Source organism: Panulirus ornatus, chromosome 54 (assembly GCF_036320965.1).
Source record: "Panulirus ornatus isolate Po-2019 chromosome 54, ASM3632096v1, whole genome shotgun sequence".
Taxonomy (NCBI): domain Eukaryota; kingdom Metazoa; phylum Arthropoda; class Malacostraca; order Decapoda; family Palinuridae; genus Panulirus; species Panulirus ornatus.
Window position 1 is genome coordinate 3,669,307 of NC_092277.1, and position 23,088 is coordinate 3,692,394.

At 41.9% G+C, this 23,088-nt stretch overlaps 1 long non-coding RNA gene across 2 annotated transcripts; it reads right to left on the minus strand.

The window, feature by feature from the left end:
* Positions 1–5,089: 5,089 nt before the first annotated feature.
* LOC139765354 (uncharacterized) lies at positions 5,090–23,088 on the minus strand. Of its 2 annotated transcripts, none has more exons than XR_011716642.1 (4): positions 22,648–23,088; positions 7,305–7,606; positions 6,578–7,169; positions 5,090–5,346 (listed from the first exon to the last, which is right to left on the minus strand). It is a non-coding gene; the product is annotated as an uncharacterized lncRNA (long non-coding RNA). The 2 variants fall into 2 exon arrangements; XR_011716641.1 differs by having other exon boundaries at positions 6,578–7,236.

The window sequence follows — 23,088 nt, forward strand, 5'->3', positions numbered from 1 at the left end:
TGATGTCAGGATGACCTCCGGCAGTTCTGTGTTCCTTACTTTGCACGGTAGAAAGCAACACTCACAATATACGAAGGTTAGGAGAGACATTCACGGTTCATCGTCGGAACTTTTAGTCACAAAGCATTTCCCACCTTTCTTGACAACAACCTCCGACCCATCCAATCATGAGTTATAATTTCTTTCTTCCAACTTTTGATATAAAATTATTGTTGTGAACATGTGTGGTTGGTGTTAATGTTGTGTGGGTGTTGTGGATGATGTGTGGATGGAACGGTTATCTAGCTTAGGTAATGTTGATGTGACATGGACGCTGTTGATATGATGTGTGTATTGTTGATGTGGTGTAGGTGATGTTAATGCAGTGAAGGTGGCATATACTCATTGTGAGTAATGTTGATGTGGTGTAGGTGATGTTAATGCAGTGAAGGTGGCATATACTCATTGTGAGTAATGTTGATGTGGTGTAGGTGATGTTAATGCAGTGAAGGTGGCATATACTCATTGTGAGTAATGTTGATGTGGTGTAGGTGATGTTAATGCAGTGAAGGTGGCATATACTCATTGTGAGTAATGTTGATGTGGTGTAGGTGATGTTAATGCAGTGAAGGTGGCATATACTCATTGTGAGTAATGTTGATGTGCAGCTGCAGGTTGTGTTGATATGCGGGTGTATTTTCATTCAGCCTGGGTGATCTTATTGTGATGTTGATGGTTTGGATATGGTGTTGATGTGGTAAGGGCTACAAGTTCTTTACCTTGGCTGGAGTTAATAAGTGTTGCTGATGTGATGTGGGTAGTGTTGATGTGCTTGGCGTAGGTTGATGTACTTCAGGTGGCGTTGATTAGGTGGTCAAGGTGTTCTATTTTCACTGCAATGTTTCTGGTACTAATACGGTATAGGTGATATGGATATGGTATGCCTGGCGGTGATGTGTGCTTGGGTGTAGTTAATGGTGTAGGTAGTTTGGGTACTGTGTATCTCATGATCCTCCTACATCACAGGGTCATACACCTCACCAGTCCTCCAGGTCCTGCCTCCCGTCCCACGGAGGGCAGTCCCTCCCTGCCTCCCTCTGTTACTGTGTCTTATAATCCTCTCAAATGTTATGTGTCTGGCAACAACTAAAGGAATGAATATCTTCTGGTGAAACAGATTCAACAGAATTAATGCTAATAAATAAACTGGTTATCTAGAAATTCCTCTTGTACCAGGCTACAGACTAGCTGTCAAATTACAGGAAAGGTCTAATGCATTTTATCCGTACAGGTGACGAGTGTCGCTTCAATGTCTTAAAATGTGCCACATTTCCTGTCTCACTTTTTTCTTTCCTTTACAAAAATACTTTTAGAAAACGGAGCCACCACAACACGTAATGAACAGCCGAGATGATGAACAACACGTCATCAGCAGCCCAGATGATGAACAACACGTAATGAACAGCTGGGATGATGAACAACACGTAAAGAACAACTGAGACGATGAACAACACGTAATGAACAGCTGAGATGATGAACAACACGCAATGAGCAGCTGAGATGAAGAACAACACGTAATGAACAGCTGATATGATGAACAACATGTAATAAACAGCTGAGATGATGAACAGCACGTAATAACAGCTGAGATATGAACAACACGTAATGAACAGCTGAGATGATGAACAACACGTAATGAACAGCTGAGATGATGAACAACAGTAATGAACAGGTGAGATGATGAGTAACACGTAATGAACAGGTGAGATGATGAACAACACATAATGAACAGCTGAGATGATGAACAACACGTAATGAGCAGCTGAGATGATGAGCAACACGTAATAAACAGCTGAGATGATGAACAACACGTAATGAACAGCTGAGATGATGAACAACATGTAATGAACAGCTGAAAGGATGAACACGTAATGAACGGCTGAAATGACGAACAACACGTAATGAACAGCCGAGATGATGAACAACACGTAATGAACAGCTGAGACGATGAACAACACGTAATGAGCAGCTGAGATGATGAACAACACGTAATGAACAGCAGAGATGATGAACAACACGTAATGAACAGCTGAGATGATGAACAACACGTAATGAACAGCTGAGATGATGAACAACACGTAATGAACAGCTGAGATGATGAACAACACGTAATGAACAGCAGAGATGATGAACAACACGTAATGAACAGCTGAGATGATGAACAACACGTAATGAACAGCTGAGATGATGAACAACACGTAATGAACAGCTGAGATGATGAACAACACGTAATGAACAGCTGAGATGATGAACAACACGTAATGAACAGCTGAGATGATGAACAACACGTAATGAACAGCTGAGATGATGAACAACACGTAATGAACAGCTGAGATGATGAACAACACGTAATGAACAGCTGAGATGATGAACAACACGTAACGAACAGCTGAGGTGATGAACAACACGTAATGAACAACTGTGATGATGAACAACACGTAATGAACAGCCGAGACGATGAACAACACGTGATGAACAGCTGAGATGATGAACAATGTAATGAACAGCTGAAAGGATGAACAACACGTAATGAACAGCTAAATTGATGAACAACACGTAATGAACAGCTGAGATGATGACGAAAACGTAATGAGCAGCTGAGATGATGAACAACACGTAATGACAGCTGAGATGATGAATAACACGTAATGAACAGCTGAGATTATGAACAACATGTAATGAACAGCTGAGATGATGAGCAACACGTAATGAACAGCTGAGATGATAAACAACACGTAATGAACAGCTGAAATGATGAACAACACGCAATGAACAGCTGATATGATGAACAACATGTAAGGAACTGCTGAGATGATGAAGAACATGTAGTGAACAGCGGAAAGGATGAACAACACGTAATGAACAGCTAATATAATGAAGAACACGTAATGAACAGCTGACATGATAAACAACACGTAATGAACAGCTGAAATGATGAACAACACGTAAAGGATAGCTGAGATGATGAACAACACATAATGAACAGCTGAGGTGATGAACAACCTGCTTTGTGTTACACAAACGTTGTTACCTATGTTACTATCAGTATACTGTATGTTGTGTTATACCTGCTTTGTGTTACACAAACGTTGTTATCTATGTTACTATCAGTATACTGTATGTTGTGTTATACCTGCTTTGTGTTACACAAACGTTGTTATCTATGTTACTATCAGTATACTGTATGTTGTGTTATACCTGCTTTGTGTTACACAAACGTTGTTATCTATGTTACTATCAGTATACTGTATGTTGTGTTATACCTGCTTTGTGTTACACAAACGTTGTTATCTATGTTACTATCAGTATACTGTATGTTGTGTTATACCTGCTTTGTGTTACACAAACGTTGTTATCTATGTTACTATCAGTATACTGTATGTTGTGTTATACCTGCTTTGTGTTACACAAACGTTGTTATCTATGTTACTATCAGTATACTGTATGTTGTGTTATACCTGCTTTGTGTTACACAAACGTTGTTATCTATGTTACTATCAGTATACTGTATGTTGTGTTATACCTGCTTTGTGTTACACAAACGTTGTTATCTATGTTACTATCAGTATACTGTATGTTGTGTTATACCTGCTTTGTGTTACACAAACGTTGTTATCTATGTTACTATCAGTATACTGTATGTTGTGTTATACCTGCTTTGTGTTACACAAACGTTGTTATCTATGTTACTATCAGTATACTGTATGTTGTGTTATACCTGCTTTGTGTTACACAAACGTTGTTATCTATGTTACTATCAGTATACTGTATGTTGTGTTATACCTGCTTTGTGTTACACAAACGTTGTTATCTATGTTACTATCAGTATACTGTATGTTGTGTTATACCTGCTTTGTGTTACACAAACGTTGTTATCTATGTTACTATCAGTATTGCTTAGTATACTGTAATTAATATATCCTAGACCCGCCTCTGAAGGAAGTGTACCCTTGGGGTGGCTGAGCCTTCCCCCGTCACTATGTTGATGTATTTCACCCACTGTGCGCTCTATACTGGCCTCCACCTATACATGTATGTACACTTCACCCATACAATCACTGAGATGATTTTTCTATGGATATCCAGACAATAATCTTTCTTTTCATAAAAGAAATAACATTTATCAAATTGTAACAAACTTACCTCAATCTTCAACATTATCAACGTCACGAGCAGGTTTCTCAACTAATTAGATTATGGAAATATCAAGCAAATCTACGTGGATCCCCACCCGAAGCTGGTGGAAAGAGACATTCGCCCCAACCTTGTACTTAAGTCATTTACGACAGAATCTTGTTCATCACAAATTTCTGCAAACTGATCATAAAATCCGTCGCCTTTCTCTGGTGTTTGTGCTACTGTTATTTTCTTACGAAGCTCATCTTTAATCTATGCAAAATGAAATCGACATTCCCATCGGGTACATTTTATTCATCACAAGATTAAAATGATCTTTAACAAAGACCAAACATTACTGCCTACATTATTTACCATGTTTTTATTAAGAATTATACCCTGGAATTGCGTATTGGGCAAAGAAGTCTATCTATTTTATATCAAACCAAGATTCAGAAATTGCGATCACATAATATCTTCTACAGATACTTTCTCAGACTCTGACATTTAGTTACGTAGCCTCCAAACATTAACAATACTTTATGTCATGAACCAATGACAGTAAAACAATGCACACTTCAATATTAGTATTAGGTGCAGCGACGACAAACTGCAAACTGTTGCCACTCGTTACCACCACACATAAGTATTAAGGTTTTCTACACATGGCAATAAACAGACAACTTACCTGTTACAGTGAGATTATTTTAGGGAAAAGTCACTTTCCTTCAGGAGTTTCATCACATTTGCTTGCAGCTAAGCTCTCCTGGCTTAATGTTGAGGCTCTACATGTACTGTACTGTACGTCTGTACTTACCACCATGTAGAGTTAATTTTCAATGAAAATAACATGTGTCCTGTTGTTGCTTTCATATGGAGATGCAAGTGAAATGACATACACTACTGATCAGGCAAGTAAAAAAAAAAAGAAAAGATTGATTAAAAGGTAATTTATTTCTTTGATAACATATCACTAATACAATAAACACGGTAAATCAATACTTTTTAAAAAAAATATTGATATTTCTATAGTGAGAATTTTTACAAATCAAGTAATCTATGGTACAGTCTACTGAGGCCGTAATGTATATATTTGATCAAAAGGTTGTGGACATAAAGTTACATAAGACGCAGACCAGAGATGATCATATGTGAGCAAGAGGGTGACACTTGTGTTACTATAGACCAGACCTGGGAGTGAGGCAGTGTACCTCCCACACACTAGACCAGACCTGGGAGTGAGGCAGTGTACCTCCCACACACTAGACCAGACGTGGGAGTGAGGCAGTGTACCTCCCACACACTAGACCAGACCTGGGAGTGAGGCAGTGTACCTCCCACACACTAGACCAGACCTGGGAGTGAGGCAGTGTACCTCCCACACACTAGACCAGACCTGGGAGTGAGGCAGTGTACCTCCCACACACTAGACCAGACCGTGGGAGTGAGGCAGTGTACCTCGCCACACACTAGACCAGACGTGGGAGTGAGGCAGTGTACCTCCCACACACTAGACCAGACGTGGGAGTGAGGCAGTGTACCTCCCACACACTAGACCAGACGTGGGAGTGAGGCAGTGTACCTCCCACACACTAGACCAGACCTGGGAGTGAGGCAGTGTACCTCCCACACACTAGACCAGACCTGGAGTGAGGCAGTGTACCTCCCACACACTAGACCAGACCTGGGAGTGAGGCAGTGTACCTCCCACACACTAGACCAGACCTGGGAGTGAGGCAGTGTACCTCCCACACACTAGACCAGACCTGGGAGTGAGGCAGTGTACCTCCCACACACTAGACCAGACGTGGGAGTGAGGCAGTGTACCTCCCACACACTAGACCAGACCTGGGAGTGAGGCAGTGTACCTCCCACACACTAGACCAGACCTGGGAGTGAGGCAGTGTACCTCCCACACACTAGACCAGACGTGGGAGTGAGGCAGTGTACCTCCCACACACTAGACCAGACGTGGGAGTGAGGCAGTGTACCTCCCACACACTAGACCAGACGTGGGAGTGAGGCAGTGTACCTCCCACACACTAGACCAGACGTGGGAGTGAGGCAGTGTACCTCCCACACACTAGACCAGACGTGGGAGTGAGGCAGTGTACCTCCCACACACTAGACCAGACCTGGGAGTGAGGCAGTGTACCTCCCACACACTAGACCAGACCTGGGAGTGAGGCAGTGTACCTCCCACACACTAGACCAGACGTGGGAGTGAGGCAGTGTACCTCCCACACACTAGACCAGACCTGGGAGTGAGGCAGTGTACCTCCCACACACTAGACCAGACCTGGGAGTGAGGCAGTGTACCTCCCACACACTAGACCAGACCTGGGAGTGAGGCAGTGTACCTCCCACACACTAGACCAGACCTGGGAGTGAGGCAGTGTACCTCCCACACACTAGACCAGACCTGGGAGTGAGGCAGTGTACCTCCCACACACTAGACCAGGCACTGGACTGCTGTATTCCGCACTCATCATGGATGGTACAATTTCCCATAAACCAGACTTAATGTTGAGATAGTTTGTACTCAAACATCAAGACTGGCAACGTGTCTCTGCAGACCAGACCTGCAGAGAAGCTTGGCGATTGTGTCACTACACAACAGGCTTAGCACTGTGGTACTGTGTCACTAGACACTGCACCTGGCACAAGGGTCCTGTGGCACCACACATACACTAAATCTGTGGTAGTGTCTCACCACACACCACACCTGAGGGTCCTGTACCACCATACCACACCTACACTAACACTGATGTCACCAGACACCTCACCGTAGTGAAGGAAGGTCTTGTAGGTCGGCAGTGAGTAGTGTACGTAGGTGGTGAAGGAAGGTAGTATTGGCACTTGAGCGCTGTACCACCACACCTACACCCACACTGGGGTACTGTGTTACCAGACACCCACAAGGCACTAGGATGGTGTAACACCACACCTACACCCACACTGGGGTACTGTGTTACCAGACACCCAAAAGGCACTAGGATGGTGTAACACCACACCTACACCCACACTGGGGTACTGTGTTACCAGACACCCACAAGGCACTAGGACGGTGTAACAGCACACCTACACTGACACTGGGGTACTGTGTTACCAGACACACCACAAGGCACTAGGACGGTGTAACACCACACCTACACCCACACTGGGGCGCTGTCTCATCACACACCACATCTGACACTAAGCCATTTCATCTCACACTCAGCAGTATTGCACTGGCACTGAGGTACTCTGTTCCTCACATACCAGAGGTGGCAGGTAGTACTATGTCCCACACACTGCAAGCTTGTACCGGGAGGAGGAGACTGAGTTCCGTATCTCTGCTTGGGCATGGCGTTCCTTCACACATCACAACTCACACATAGGTAGTGTGTCCCTCACACACCAGACGGTCCTGCACACCACACCTGCAGCTGGGATCCTGTTTTCCCACATCCTGAAAAATAATGAATATAACTCTCAGCACTGGTAGGCTTCCTGTACATCTTAAAGAATAACTAATCAACATACCTAATTATCACCACATCAAGGAAGGGTGATTTGCCTTTGTGTTTCCATTTAGTCTTAAACTTGATGGTGGGATGAATTGTAATTCATTAAAGAAAACATCATGATCTTGGTAAGATGGCCATAAGGACCACACATCGTTAACGTACCTTAACCATATTTTTGGACTGTTACTAACAGAAGTTTGGATCTCATCTCATAGTATTCCATGAATAAGTTACTGAGAATGGGAGTGAGGGAATTTATCATGGTTAAACCGAATTTCTTTCAATAAGAATCACCCTCAGCAACTTGGAAAACGTTATTGTCAACAAAGTCTTATTAATTCCATGAAAGTTTTTGAGGGTAGCGGCATCTCAGCTACGTTAAAGGAAAAAGAATCTGGCCATATAATGTAAATGATATATTAGATTTTGCTAAGAGGGCGAGGATCATTTATTTGCCTGATCATGAACTTCTTAGATTTAATATCAATTTCTCTTTACCAAAGTCTATATTGATGAAACCATTGCTTACTTAACCCTAAAACACTATTGTCAATAATGAGGAATGGTTTTACTTTCCTCGAGTCCAACAGACACAGAGGGGAAAAAGATCTCATACAATTTACGAACAAATCACATGGACTTAAGCTTTAATTTACCTTATTGAAATATACGAGTAAAGAGCACAAATATAGGAGTAGTTATTGTGTATAATGCAAGAAATAAAAGATACGAGAAATGAAAAGAGAGAAGTAGAGAGAATTTGTACGTGTGTGTGTGTGTTTGTATGTGTGTGTGTGTGTGTGTGTGTGTGTGTGTGTGTGTGTGTGTGTGTATTTTCAGGTCTGCCATTACATGTTAATCAGGTGGAGTGAGCGAGGATCTTAAGCCGCGGCAACAATGTATTAAAGTGTGTAATAAGGCTAATAGTATGTTTGGGTTCATTAATGGGACTGTTAGCAATGAAACTCCTAGAGTATTATTACAACATTATCTTGAATTGGTGAGACTCACATTTGAATCATGAGGTTTAGTTTTGGGCTCCATACTATGCAGTTAATAATGATCATTAGAGAGAGAGAGAGAGAGAGAGAGAGAGAGAGAGAGAGAGAGAGAGAGAGAGAGAGAGAGAGAGAGAGAGAGAGAGAGAGAGAGAGAGAGAGAGAGAGAGAGAGAGAGAGAGAGAGAGAGAGCACAAATGTGAATAACATAAATGATTCCTGGAATTACAAACCTCACTTATGAAGAAAAGTAAAAAAGGCTGAATTTGCAGTCATTTAAGAGGAGAAGGTCTCGAGGGGATGTGAATGAAGTTTTTGAATAGGTGAAGACCATACATAGAGGTAACATGAATAAAGTTCTTAGAATGACGCCACTGGGTAAGACCAAAAATAATGGATTTAGATAGATTCAGGTCGGATGTGGGTAGATATTGGTTCGAGAATAGGGTAGTAGATTTATGGAACAAGCTGTCAAGTACAGTAGTTGAAGTTAGTTCTTTAGTTAGCTTTAAACGAAGGTTGGATGTGTTTATGGTTACAGGCAGTGTGGACAGACTCAGGACCTGCCTAGCTCGGGCCAATACGCCTCTTGCAGTGTCCTTACTTCTCATGTTCTTATGGTATGTAGTTTTGTAATATACTCTATAATACAGTTGGACTATGTATCCCTGATAATACCTTTGTATTTTTCTAGACAGTTTTCTCGTATAGGCATTAATATTAAAAATCAATCCCTGACATAGAACAAACATATTTATAAACTGGTACAAACATTAAAAAATGAAGAATTTTTTTCATCCAAACATTCTAATATATATATATATATATATATATATATATATATATATATATATATATATATATATATATATATATATATCTTTTTTTTTTTTTTTTTTTTGTCGCTGTCTCCCGCGTTTGCGAGGTAGCGCAAGGAAACAGACGAAAGAAATGGCCCAACCCACCCCCATACACATGTATATACATACGTCCACACACGCAAATATACATACCTACACAGCTTTCCATGGTTTACAACAGACGCTTCACATGCCCTAATTCAATCCACTGACAGCACGTCAACCCCGGTATACCACATCGCTCCAATTCACTCTATTCCTTGCCCTCCTTTCACCCTCCTGCATGTTCAGGCCCCGATCACACAAAATCTTTTTCACTCCATCTTTCCACCTCCAATTTGGTCTCCCTCTTCTCCTCGTTCCCTCCACCTCCGACACATATATCCTCTTGGTCAATCTTTCCTCACTCATTCTCTCCATGTGCCCAAACCACTTCAAAACACCCTCTTCTGCTCTCTCAACCACGCTCTTTTTATTTCCACACATCTCTCTTACCCTTACGTTACTCACTCGATCAAACCACCTCACACCACACATTGTCCTCAAACATCTCATTTCCAGCACATCCATCCTCCTGCGCACAACTCTATCCATAGCCCACGCCTCGCAACCATACAACATTGTTGGAACCACTATTCCTTCAAACATACCCATTTTTGCTTTCCGAGATAATGTTCTCGACTTCCACACATTCTTCAAGGCCCCCAGAATTTTCGCCCCCTCCCCCACCCTATGATCCACTTCCGCTTCCATGGTTCCATCCGCTGCCAGATCCACTCCCAGATATCTAAAACACTTCACTTCCTCCAGTTTTTCTCCATTCAAACTCACCTCCCAATTGACTTGACCCTCAACCCTACTGTACCTAATAACCTTGCTCTTATTCACATTTACTCTTAACTTTCTTCTTCCACACACTTTACCAAACTCAGTCACCAGCTTCTGCAGTTTCTCACATGAATCAGCCACCAGCGCTGTATCATCAGCGAACAACAACTGACTCACTTCCCAAGCTCTCTCATCCCCAACAGACTTCATACTTGCCCCTCTTTCCAAAACTCTTGCATTTACCTCCCTAACAACCCCATCCATAAACAAATTAAACAACCATGGAGACATCACACACCCCTGCCGCAAACCTACATTCACTGAGAACCAATCACTTTCCTCTCTTCCTACACGTACACATGCCTTACATCCTCGATAAAAACTTTTCACTGCTTCTAACAACTTTCCTCCCACACCATATATTCTTAATACCTTCCACAGAGCATCTCTATCAACTCTATCATATGCCTTCTCCAGATCCATAAATGCTACATACAAATCCATTTGCTTTTCTAAGTATTTCTCACATACATTCTTCAAAGCAAACACCTGATCCACACATCCTCTACCACTTCTGAAACCACACTGCTCTTCCCCAATCTGATGCTCTGTACATGCCTTCACCCTCTCAATCAATACCCTCCCATATAATTTACCAGGAATACTCAACAAACTTATACCTCTGTAATTTGAGCACTCACTCTTATCCCCTTTGCCTTTGTACAATGGCACTATGCACGCATTCCGCCAATCCTCAGGCACCTCACCATGAGTCATACATACATTAAATAACCTTACCAACCAGTCAACAATACAGTCACCCCCTTTTTTAATAAATTCCACTGCAATACCATCCAAACCTGCTGCCTTGCCGGCTTTCATCTTCCGCAAAGCTTTCACTACCTCTTCTCTGTTTACCAAATCATTTTCCCTAACCCTCTCACTTTGCACACCACCTCGACCAAAACACCCTATATCTGCCACTCTATCATCAAACACATTCAACAAACCTTCAAAATACTCACTCCATCTCCTTCTCACATCACCACTACTTGTTATCACCTCCCCATTTGCGCCCTTCACTGAAGTTCCCATTTGCTCCCTTGTCTTACGCACTTTATTTACCTCCTTCCAGAACATCTTTTTATTCTCCCTAAAATTTAATGATACTCTCTCACCCCAACTCTCATTTGCCCTTTTTTTCACCTCTTGCACCTTTCTCTTGACCTCCTGTCTCTTTCTTTTATACATCTCCCACTCAATTGCATTTTTTCCCTGCAAAAATCGTCCAAATGCCTCTCTCTTCTCTTTCACTAATACTCTTACTTCTTCATCCCACCACTCACTACCCTTTCTAATCAACCCACCTCCCACTCTTCTCATGCCACAAGCATCTTTTGCGCAATCCATCACTGATTCCCTAAATACATCCCATTCCTCCCCCACTCCCCTTACTTCCATTGTTCTCACCTTTTTCCATTCTGTACTCAGTCTCTCCTGGTACTTCCTCACACAAGTCTCCTTCCCAAGCTCACTCACTCTCACCACCCTCTTCACCCCAACATTCACTCTTCTTTTCTGAAAACCCATACAAATCTTCACCTTAGCCTCCACAAGATAATGATCAGACATCCCTCCAGTTGCACCTCTCAGCACATTAACATCCAAAAGTCTCTCTTTCGCGCGCCTGTCAATTAACACGTAATCCAATAACGCTCTCTAGCCATCTCTCCTACTTACATAAGTATACTTATGTATATCTCGCTTTTTAAACCAGGTATTCCCAATCATCAGTCCTTTTTCAGCACATAAATCTACAAGCTCTTCACCATTTCCATTTACAACACTGAACACCCCATGTATACCAATTATTCCCTCAACTGCCACATTACTCACCTTTGCATTCAAATCACCCATCACTATAACCCGGTCTCGTGCATCAAAACCACTAACACACTCATTCAGCTGCTCCCAAAACACTTGCATCTCATGATCTTTCTTCTCATGCACAGGTGCATATGCACCAATAATCAGCCACCTCTCTCCATCAACTTTCAGTTTTACCCATATTAATCGAGAATTTACTTTCTTACATTCTATCACATACTCCCACAACTCCTGTTTCAGGAGTATTGCTACTCCTTCCCTTGCTCTTGCCCTTCTCACTAACCCCTGACTTTACTCCCCAGACATTCCCAAACCACTCTTCCCCTTTACCCTTGAGCTTCGTTTCACTCAGAGCCAAAACATCCAGGTTCCTTTCCTCAAACATACTACCTATCTCTCCTTTTTTCACATCTTGGTTACATCCACACACATTTAGGCACCCCACTCTGAGCCTTCGAGGAGGATATATATATATATATATACATATATATATATATATATATATATATATATATATATATATATATATATATATATATATATATATATATATATATATATATATATATATATATATATATATATATATATATATATATATATATATATATATATATATATTATATATATATATATATATATATATATATATATATATATATATATATATATATATATATATATATATATATATATATATATATATATATATATATATATATATATATATATATATATATATATATATATATATATATATATATATATCCTCGATAAAAACTCTTCACTGCTTCTAACAACTTGCCTCCCACACCATATATTCTTAATACCTTCCACAGAGCATCTCTATCAACTCTATCATATGCCTTCTCCAGATCCATAAATGCTACATACAAATCCATTTGCTTTTCTAAGTATTTCTCACATACATTCTTCAAAGCAAACACCTGATCCACACATCCTCTACCACTTCTGAAACCACACTGCTCTTCCCCAATCTGATGCTCTGTACATGCCTTCACCCTCTCAATCAATACCCTCCCATATAATTTACCAGGAATACTCAACAAACTTATACCTCTGTAATTTGAGCACTCACTCTTATCCCCTTTGCCTTTGTACAATGGCACTATGCACGCATTCCGCCAATCCTCAGGCACCTCACCATGAGTCATACATACATTAAATAACCTTACCAACCAGTCAACAATACAGTCACCCCCTTTTTTAATAAATTCCACTGCAATACCATCCAAACCTGCTGCCTTGCCGGCTTTCATCTTCCGCAAAGCTTTCACTACCTCTTCTCTGTTTACCAAATCATTTTCCCTAACCCTCTCACTTTGCACACCACCTCGACCAAAACACCCTATATCTGCCACTCTATCATCAAACACATTCAACAAACCTTCAAAATACTCACTCCATCTCCTTCTCACATCACCACTACTTGTTATCACCTCCCCATTTTCACCCTTCACTGAAGTTCCCATTTGCTCTCTTGTCTTACGCACTTTATTTACCTCCTTCCAGAACATCTTTTTTTTTTTTTTTTGCCGCTGCTCCCGCGTTTGCGAGGTAGCGCAAGGAAACAGACGAAAGAAATGGCCCAAAACACCCCCATACACAATGTATACACACACACGTCCACACACGCAAAATATACATACCTACACAGCTTTCCATGGTTCACCCCAGACGCTTCACATGCCCTGATTCAATCCACCGACAGCACGTGTACGTGTAGGAAGAGAGGAAAGTGACTGGTTCTCAGTGAATGTAGGTTTGCGGCAGGGGTGTGTGATGTCTCAATGGTTGTTTAATTTGTTTATGGATGGGTTTGTTAGGGAGGTGAATGCAAGAGTTTTGGAAAGAGGGGCAAGTATGAAGTCTGTTGTGAATGAGGGAGCTTGGGAAGTGAGTCAGTTGTTGTTCGCTGATGATACAGCGCTGGTGGCTGATTCATGAGAGAAACTGCAGAAGCTGGTGACTGAGTTTCGTAAAGTGTGTGAAAGAAGAAAGTTAAGAGTAAATGTGAATAAGAGCAAGGTTATTAGGTACAGTAGGGTTGAGGGTCAAGTCAATTGGGAGGTAAGTTTGAATGGAGAAAAACTGGAGGAAGTAAAGTGTTTTAGATATCTGGGAGTGGATCTCGCAGCGGATGGAACCAAGGAAGCGGAAGTGAATCATTGGGTGGGGGAGGGGGTGAAAATCCTGGGAGCCTTGAAGAATGTGTGGAAGTCGAGAACATTATCTCGGAAAGCAAAAATGGGTGTTTGAAGGAATAGTGGTTCCAACAATGTTGTATGGTTGCGAAGCGTGGGCTATGGATAGAGTTGTGCGCAGGAGGGTGGATGTGCTGGAAATGAGATGTTTAAGGACAATGTGTGGTGTGAGGTGGTTTGATCGAGTAAGTAATGTAAGGGTAAGAGAGATATGTGGAAATAAAAAGAGCGTGGTTGAGAGAGCAGAAGAGGGTGTTTTGAAATGGTTTGGTCACATGGAGAGAATGAGTGAGGAAAGATTGACCAAGAGGATATATGTGTCGGAGGTGGAGGGAACGAGGAGAAGTGGGAGACCAAATTGGAGGTGGAAAGATGGAGTGAAAAGGATTTTGTGTGATCGGGGCCTGAACATGCAGGAGGGTGAAAGGAGGGCAAGGAATAGAGTAAATTGGATCGATGTGGTATACCGGGGTTGACGTGCTGTCAGTGGATTGAATCAGGGCATGTGAAGCGTCTGAGGTAAACCATGGAAAGTTGTGTGGGGCCTGGATGTGGAAAGGGAGCTGTGATTTCGGGCATTATTGCATGACAGCTAGAGACTGAGTGTGAACAAATGGGGCCTTTGTTGTCTTTTCCTAGTGCTACCTCGCACACATGAGGGGGGAGGGGGATGGTATTCCATGTGTGGCGAGGTGGCGATGGGAATGAATAAAGGCAGACAGTGTGAATTGCGTGCATGGGTATATATATGTATGTGTCTGTGTGTGTATATATATGTGTCCATTGAGATGTATAGGTATGTATATTTGCGTGTGTGGACGTTTATGTATATACATTGCGTATGGGGGTGGGTTGGGCCATTTCTTACGTCTGTTTCCTTGCGCTACCTCGCAAACGCGGGAGACGGCGACAAAGCAAAATAAATAAAATAAAATAAATAAATATATATATATACATATATATATATATATATATATATATATATATATATATATATATATATATATATATATATATATATATATATATATATATATATATATATATATATATATATATATATATATATATATATTATCCCTGGGGATAGGGGATTAAGAATACTTCCCACGTATTCCCTGCGTGTCGTAGAAGGCGACTAAAAGGGAAGGGAGCGGGGCGCTGGAAATCCTCCCCTCTCGTTTTTTTTTTTTTTCCAAAAGAAGGAACAGAGGGGGCCAGGTGAGGATATTCCAAAAAAGGCCCAGTCGTCTGTTTCTCGCCTACCTCGCTAACGCGGGAAATGGCCAATACTTTAAAAGAAAGAAAAGATATATATATATATATATATATATATATATATATATATATATATATATATATATATATATATATATATATATATATATATATATATATATATATATATATATATGTATATATATATATATATATAATAAAGTGCGTAAGACAAGGGAGCAAATGGGAACTTCGGTGAAGGACGCAAGTGGGGAGGTGATAACAAGTAGTGGTGATGTGAGAAGGAGATGGAGTGAGTATTTTGAAGGTCTGTTGAATGTGTTTGATGATAGAGTGGCAGATATAGGGTGTTTTGGTCGAGGTGGTGTGCAAAGTGAGAGGGTTAGGGAAAATGATTTGGTAAACAGAGAAGAGGTAGTGAAAGCTTTGCGGAAGATGAAAGCCGGCAAGGCAGCAGGTTTGGATGGTATTGCAGTGGAATTTATTAAAAAAGGGGGTGACTGTAATGTTGACTGGTTGGTAAGGTTATTTAATATATGTATGACTCATGGTGAGGTGCCTGAGGATTGGCGGAATGCGTGCATAGTGCCATTGTACAAAGGCAAAGGGGATAAGAGTGAGTGCTCAAATTACAGAGGTATAAGTTTGTTGAGTATTCCTGGTAAATTATATGGGAGGGTATTGATTGAGAGGGTGAAGGCATGTACAGAGCATCAGATTGGGGAAGAGCAGTGTGGTTTCAGAAGTGGTAGAGGATGTGTGGATCAGGTGTTTGCTTTGAAGAATGTATGTGAGAAATACTTAGAAAAGCAAATGGATTTGTATGTAGCATTTATGGATCTGGAGAAGGCATATGATAGAGTTGATAGAGATGCTCTGTGGAAGGTATTAAGAATATATGGTGTGGGAGGAAAGTTGTTAGAAGCAGTGAAAAGTTTTTATCGAGGATGTAAGGCATGTGTACGTGTAGGAAGAGAGGAAAGTGATTGGTTCTCAGTGAATGTAGGTTTGCGGCAGGGGTGTGTGATGTCTCCATGGTTGTTTAATTTGTTTATGGATGGGATTGTTAGGGAGGTAAATGCAAGAGTTTTGGAAAGTGGGGCAAGTATGAAGTCTGTTGGGGATGAGAGAGCTTGGGAAGTGAGTCAGTTGTTGTTCGCTGATGATACAGCGCTGGTGGCTGATTCATGTGAGAAACTGCAAAAGCTGGTGACTGAGTTTGGAAAAGTGTTTGGAAGAAGAAAGTTAAGAGTAAATGTGAATAAGAGCAAGGTTATTAGGTACAGTAGGGTTGAGGGTCAAGTCAATTGGGAGGTGAGTTTGAATGGAGAAAAACTGGAGGAAGTGAAGTGTTTTAGATATCTGGGAGTGGATCTGGCAGCGGATGGAACCATGGAAGCGGAAGTGGATCATAGGGTGGGGGAGGGGGCGAAAATCCTGGGGGCCTTGAAGAATGTGTGGAAGTCGAGAACATTATCTCGGAAAGCAAAAATGGGTATGTTTGAAGGAATAGTGGTTCCAACAATGTTGTATGGTTGCGAGGCGTGGGCTATGGATGGAGTTGTGCGCAGGAGGATGGATGTGCTGGAAATGAGATGTTTGAGGACAATGTGTGGTGTGAGGTGGTTTGATCGAGTGAGTAACGTAAGGGTACGAGAGATGTGTGGAAATAAAAATAGCGTGGTTGAGAGAGCAGAAGAGGGTGTTTTGAAGTGGTTTGGGCACATGGAGAGGATGAGTGAGGAAAGATTGACCAAGAGGATATATGTGTCGGAGGTGGAGGGAACAAGAAGAGGGAGACCAAATTGGAGGTGGAAAGATGGAGTGAAAAAGATTTTGTGTGATCGGGGCCTGAGCATGCAGGAGGGTGAAAGGAGGGCAAGGAATAGAGTGAATTGGAGCGATGTGGTATACCGGGGTTGACGTGCTGTCAGTGGATTGAAGCAGGGCATGTGAAGCGTCTGGGGTAAACCATGGAAAGCTGGGTAGGTATGTATATTTGCGTGTGTGGACGTATGTATATACATGTGTATGGGGGGGGGTTGGGCCATTTCTTTCGTCTGTTTCCTTGCGCTACCTCGCAATCGCGGGAGACAGCGACAAAGTATAATAAATAAAAAAATAAAATAATATATATATATATATATATATATATATATATATATATATATATATATATATATATATATATATATATATATATATATATATTTTTTTTTTTTTTTTTTTTTTTTTATACTTTGTCGCTGTCTCCCGCGTTTGCGAGGTAGCGCAAGGAAACAGACGAAAGAAATGGCCCAACCCCCCATACACATGTATATACATACGTCCACACACGCAAATATACATACCTACACAGCTTTCCATGGCTTACCCCAGACGCTTCACATGCCTTGATTCAATCCACTGACAGCACGTCAACCCCGGTATACCACATCGCTCCAATTCACTCTATTCCTTGCCCTCCTTTCACCCTCCTGCATGTTCAGGCCCCGATCACACAAAATCTTTTTCACTCCATCTTTCCACCTCCAATTTGGTCTCCCTCTTCTCCTCGTTCCCTCCACCTCCGACACATATATCCTCTTGGTCAATGTTTCCTCACTCATCCTCTCCATGTGCCCAAGCCACTTCAAAACACCCTCTTCTGCTCTCTCAACCACGCTCTTTTTATTTCCACACATCTCTCTTACCCTTACGTTACTCACTCGATCAAACCACCTCACACCACACATTGTCCTCAAACATCTCATTTCCAGCACATCCATCCTCCTGCGCACAACTCTATCCATAGCCCACGCCTCGCAACCATACAACATTGTTGGAACCACTATTCCTTCAAACATACCCATTTTTGCTTTCCGAGATAATGTTCTCGACTTCCACACATTCTTCAAGGCCCCCAGAATTTTCGCCCCCTCCCCCACCCTATGATCCACTTCCGCTTCCATGGTTCCATCCGCTGCCAGATCCACTCCCAGATATCTAAAACACTTCACTTCCTCCAGTTTTTCTCCATTCAAACTCACCTCCCAATTGACTTGACCCTCAACCCTACTGTACCTAATAACCTTGCTCTTATTCACATTTACTTTTAACTTTCTTCTTCCACACACTTTACCAAACTCAGTCACCAGCTTCTGCAGTTTCTCACATGAATCAGCCACCAGCGCTGTATCATCAGCGAACAACAACTGACTCACTTCCCAAGCTCTCTCATCCCCAACAGACTTCATACTCGCCCCTCTTTCCAAAACTCTTGCATTTACCTCCCTAACAACCCCATCCATATATAGTGGTTAAATTGATGAAAACTACTATTGACTTTTGTGTAAATGAATTAAACATTTCCTTTTTCCATAGCCAGAGGTTGAACCATTATGTGACATTCAATTTTTCTTTTCATTTCAAGCTAGAAGTTTCAGTTTTCTAAATTGTTTCTTACATTTTTCCTATGTATATATATGTATGTGTGTGTGTGTGTGTGTATGTGCGTGTGTGTGTGTATGTGTGTGTATGTGTATATATATATATGTATATTATCCCTGGGGATAGGGGTGAAAGAATACTTCCCACGCATTCCTCGCGTGTCGTAGAAAGCGACTAGAGGGGACGGGAGCGCGGGGCCAGAAATCCTCCCCTCCTTGTATTTTTTTAACTTTCTAAAATGGGAAACAGAAGAAGGAGTCACGCGGGGAGCGCTCATACTCCTCGAAGGCTCAGATTGGGGTGCCTAAATGTGTGTGGATGTAACCAAGATGTGAAAAAAGGAGAGATAGGTAGTATGTTTGACGAAAGGAACCTGGATGTTTTGGCTCTGAGTGAAACGAAGCTCAAGGGTGAAGGGGAAGAGTGGTTTGGGAATGTCTTGGGAGTAAAGTCAGGGGTTAGTGAGAGGACAAGAGCAAGGGAAGGAGTAGCAGTACTCCTGAAACAGGAGTTGTGGGAGTACGTGATAGAATGTAAGAAAGTAAATTCTCGATTAATATGGGTAAAACTGAAAGTTGATGGAGAGAGATGGGTGATTATTGGTGCATATGCACCTGGGCATGAGAAGAAAGATCATGAGAGGCAAGTGTTTTGGGAGCAGCTGAATGAGTGTGTTAGTGGTTTTGATGCACAAGACCGAGTTATAGTGATGGGTGATTTGAATGCAAAGGTGAGTAATGTGGCAGTTGAGGGAATAATTGGTATACATGGGGTGTTCAGTGTTGTAAATGGAAATGGTGAAGAGCTTGTAGATTTATGTGCTGAAAAAGGACTGGTGATTGGGAATACCTGGTTTAAAAAGCGAGATATACATAATTATACGTATGTAAGTAGGAGAGATGGCCAGAGAGCGTTATTGGATTACGTGTTAATTGACAGGCGCGCGAAAGAGAGACTTTTGGATGTTAATGTGCTGAGAGGTGCAACTGGAGGGACGTCTGATCATTATCTTGTGGAGGCTAAGGTGAAGATTTGTATGGGTTTTCAGAAAAAAAGAGTGAATGTTGGGGTGAAGAGGGTGGTGAGAGTAAGTGAGCTTGGGAAGGAGACTTGTGTGAGGAAGTACCAGGAGAGACTGAGTACAGAATGGAAAAAGGTGAGAACAATGGAAGTAAGGGGAGTAGGGGAGGAATGGGATGTATTTAGGGAATCAGTCATGGATTGCGCAAAAGATGCTTGTGGCATGAGAAGAGTGGGAGGTGGGTTGATTAGAAAAGGTAGTGAGTGGTGGGATGAAGAAGTGAGAGTATTAGTGAAAGAGAAGAGAGAGGCATTTGGACGGTTTTTGCAGGGAAAAAATGCAGTTGAGTGGGAGACGTATAAAAGAAAGAGACAGGAGGTCAAGAGAAAGGTGCAAGAGGTGAAAAAAAGGGCAAATGAGAGTTGGGGTGAGAGAGTATCCTTAAATTTTAGGGAGAATAAAAAGATGTTCTGGAAGGAGGTAAATAAAGTGCGTAAGACAAGGGAGCAAATGGGAACTTCAGTGAAGGGCGCAAATGGGGAGGTGATAACAAGTAGTGGTGATGTGAGAAGGAGATGGAGTGAGTATTTTGAAGATTTGTTGAATGTGTTTGATGATAGAGTAGCAGATATAGGGTGTTTTGGTCGAGGTGGTGTGCAAAGTGAGAGGGTTAGGGAAAATGATTTGGTAAACAGAGAAGAGGTAGTAAAAGCTTTGTGGAAGATGAAAGCCGGCAAGGCAGCAGGTTTGGATGGTATTGCAGTGGAATTTATTAAAAAAGGGGGTGACTGTATTGTTGACTGGTTGGTAAGATTATTTAATGTATGTATGACTCACGGTGAGGTGCCTGAGGATTGGCGGAATGCGTGCATAGTGCCATTGTACAAAGGCAAAGGGGATAAGAGTGAGTGCTCAAATTACAGAGGTATATGTTTGTTGAGTATTCCTGGCAAATTGTATGGGAGGGTATTGATTGAGAGGGTGAAGGCATGTACAGAGCATGAGATTGGGGAAGAGCAGTGTGGTTTCAGAAGTGGTAGAGGATGTGTGGATCAGGTGTTTGCTTTGAAGAATGTATGTGAGAAATACTTAGAAAAGCAAATGGATTTGTATGTAGCATTTATGGATCTGGAGAAGGCATATGATAGAGTTGATAGAGATGCTCTGTGGAAGATATTAAGAATATATGGTGTGGGAGGCAAGTTGTTAGAAGCAGTGAAAAGTTTTTATCGAGGATGGAAGGCATGTGTACGTGTAGGAAGAGAGGAAAGTGATTGGTTCTCAGTGAATGTAGGTTTGCGGCAGGGGTGTGTGATGTCTCCATGGTCGTTTAATTTGTTTATGGATGGGGTTGTTAGGGAGGTGAATGCAAGAGTTTTGGAAAGAGGGGCAAGTATGAAGTCTGTTGGGGATGAGAGAGCTTGGGAAGTGAGTCAGTTGTTGTTCGCTGATGATACAGCGCTGGTGGCTGATTCATGTGAGAAACTGCAGAAGCTGGTGACTGAGTTTGGTAAAGTGTGTGGAAGAAGAAAGTTAAGAGTAAATGTGAATAAGAGCAAGGTTATTAGGTACAGTAGGGTTGAGGGTCAAGTCAATTGGGAGGTGAGTTTGAATGGAGAAAAACTGGAGGAAGTGAAGTGTTTTAGATATCTGGGAGTGGATCTGGCAGCGGATGGAACCATGGAAGCGGAAGTGGATCATAGGGTGGGGGAGGGGGCGAAAATTCTGGGAGCCTTGAAGAATGTGTGGAAGTCGAGAACATTATCTCGGAAAGCAAAAATGGGTATGTTTGAAGGAATAGTGGTTCCAACAATGTTGTATGGTTGCGAGGCGTGGGCTATGGATAGAGTTGCGCGCAGGAGGATGGATGTGCTGGAAATGAGATGTTTGAGGACAATGTGTGGTGTGAGGTGGTTTGATCGAGTAAGTAACGTAAGGGTAAGAGAGATGTGTGGAAATTAAAAGAGCGTGGTTGAGAGAGCAGAAGAGGGTGTTTTGAAATGGTTTGGGCACATGGAGAGAATGAGTGAGGAAAGATTGACCAAGAGGATATATGTGTCGGAGGTGGAGGGAACGAGGAGAAGAGGGAGACCAAATTGGAGGTGGAAAGATGGAGTGAAAAAGATTTTGTGTGATCGGGGCCTGAACATGCAGGAGGGTGAAAGGAGGGCAAGGAATAGAGTGAATTGGAGCGATGTGGTATACCGGGGTTGACGTGCTGTCAGTGGATTGATTCGGGGCATGTGAAGCGTCTGGGATAAACCATGGAAAGCTGTGTAGGTATGTATATTTGCGTGTGTGGACGTATGTATATACATGTGTATGGGGGTGGGTTGGGCCATTTCTTTCGTCTGTTTCCTTGCGCTACCTCGCAAACGCGGGAGACAGCGACAAAGCAAAAAAAAAAAAATATATATAGTAATATTATTTTACAGAAATACTAGTATAATACCAGAGATGAAACAATATCATTTGTTTATCAGTGTGGGGTCTCACCTGTGTGTCGCCTGACCTCCCTGCTGGTGAGGTCCTCTGTGATCATGAGAAAGATGGGTGTGACGTCATGAGTCGCTCCAGTACACGCGGGTCGTGGCCGGTTCTTCTCACCACATGAGATCTGGGATGTGTTCAACTACCTTGCGTTTTACTATATTGCTTTTTCGGGAGAAACATTTAGGACATTCTGAACATAAGCATGGTTTCTACCCTGTGTGAACTCTCCTATTTCTCCCTTAATCACCTCTTCAAGAAAATTGTTTTTGACATTCTGAACACCGGTATGGCTTCTCGCCTTGTGAACTCTCAGGTGTCTGACTAAAGTACTTTTACCAGGGAGAGTTTCTTGACATTCTGAACACTATTATGGTTCCTTGCTTGTGTAACCTCTCGATGTGTCACTGAAGTACTTATAGCAAAAAAGGTTTTTTGATATTCTTT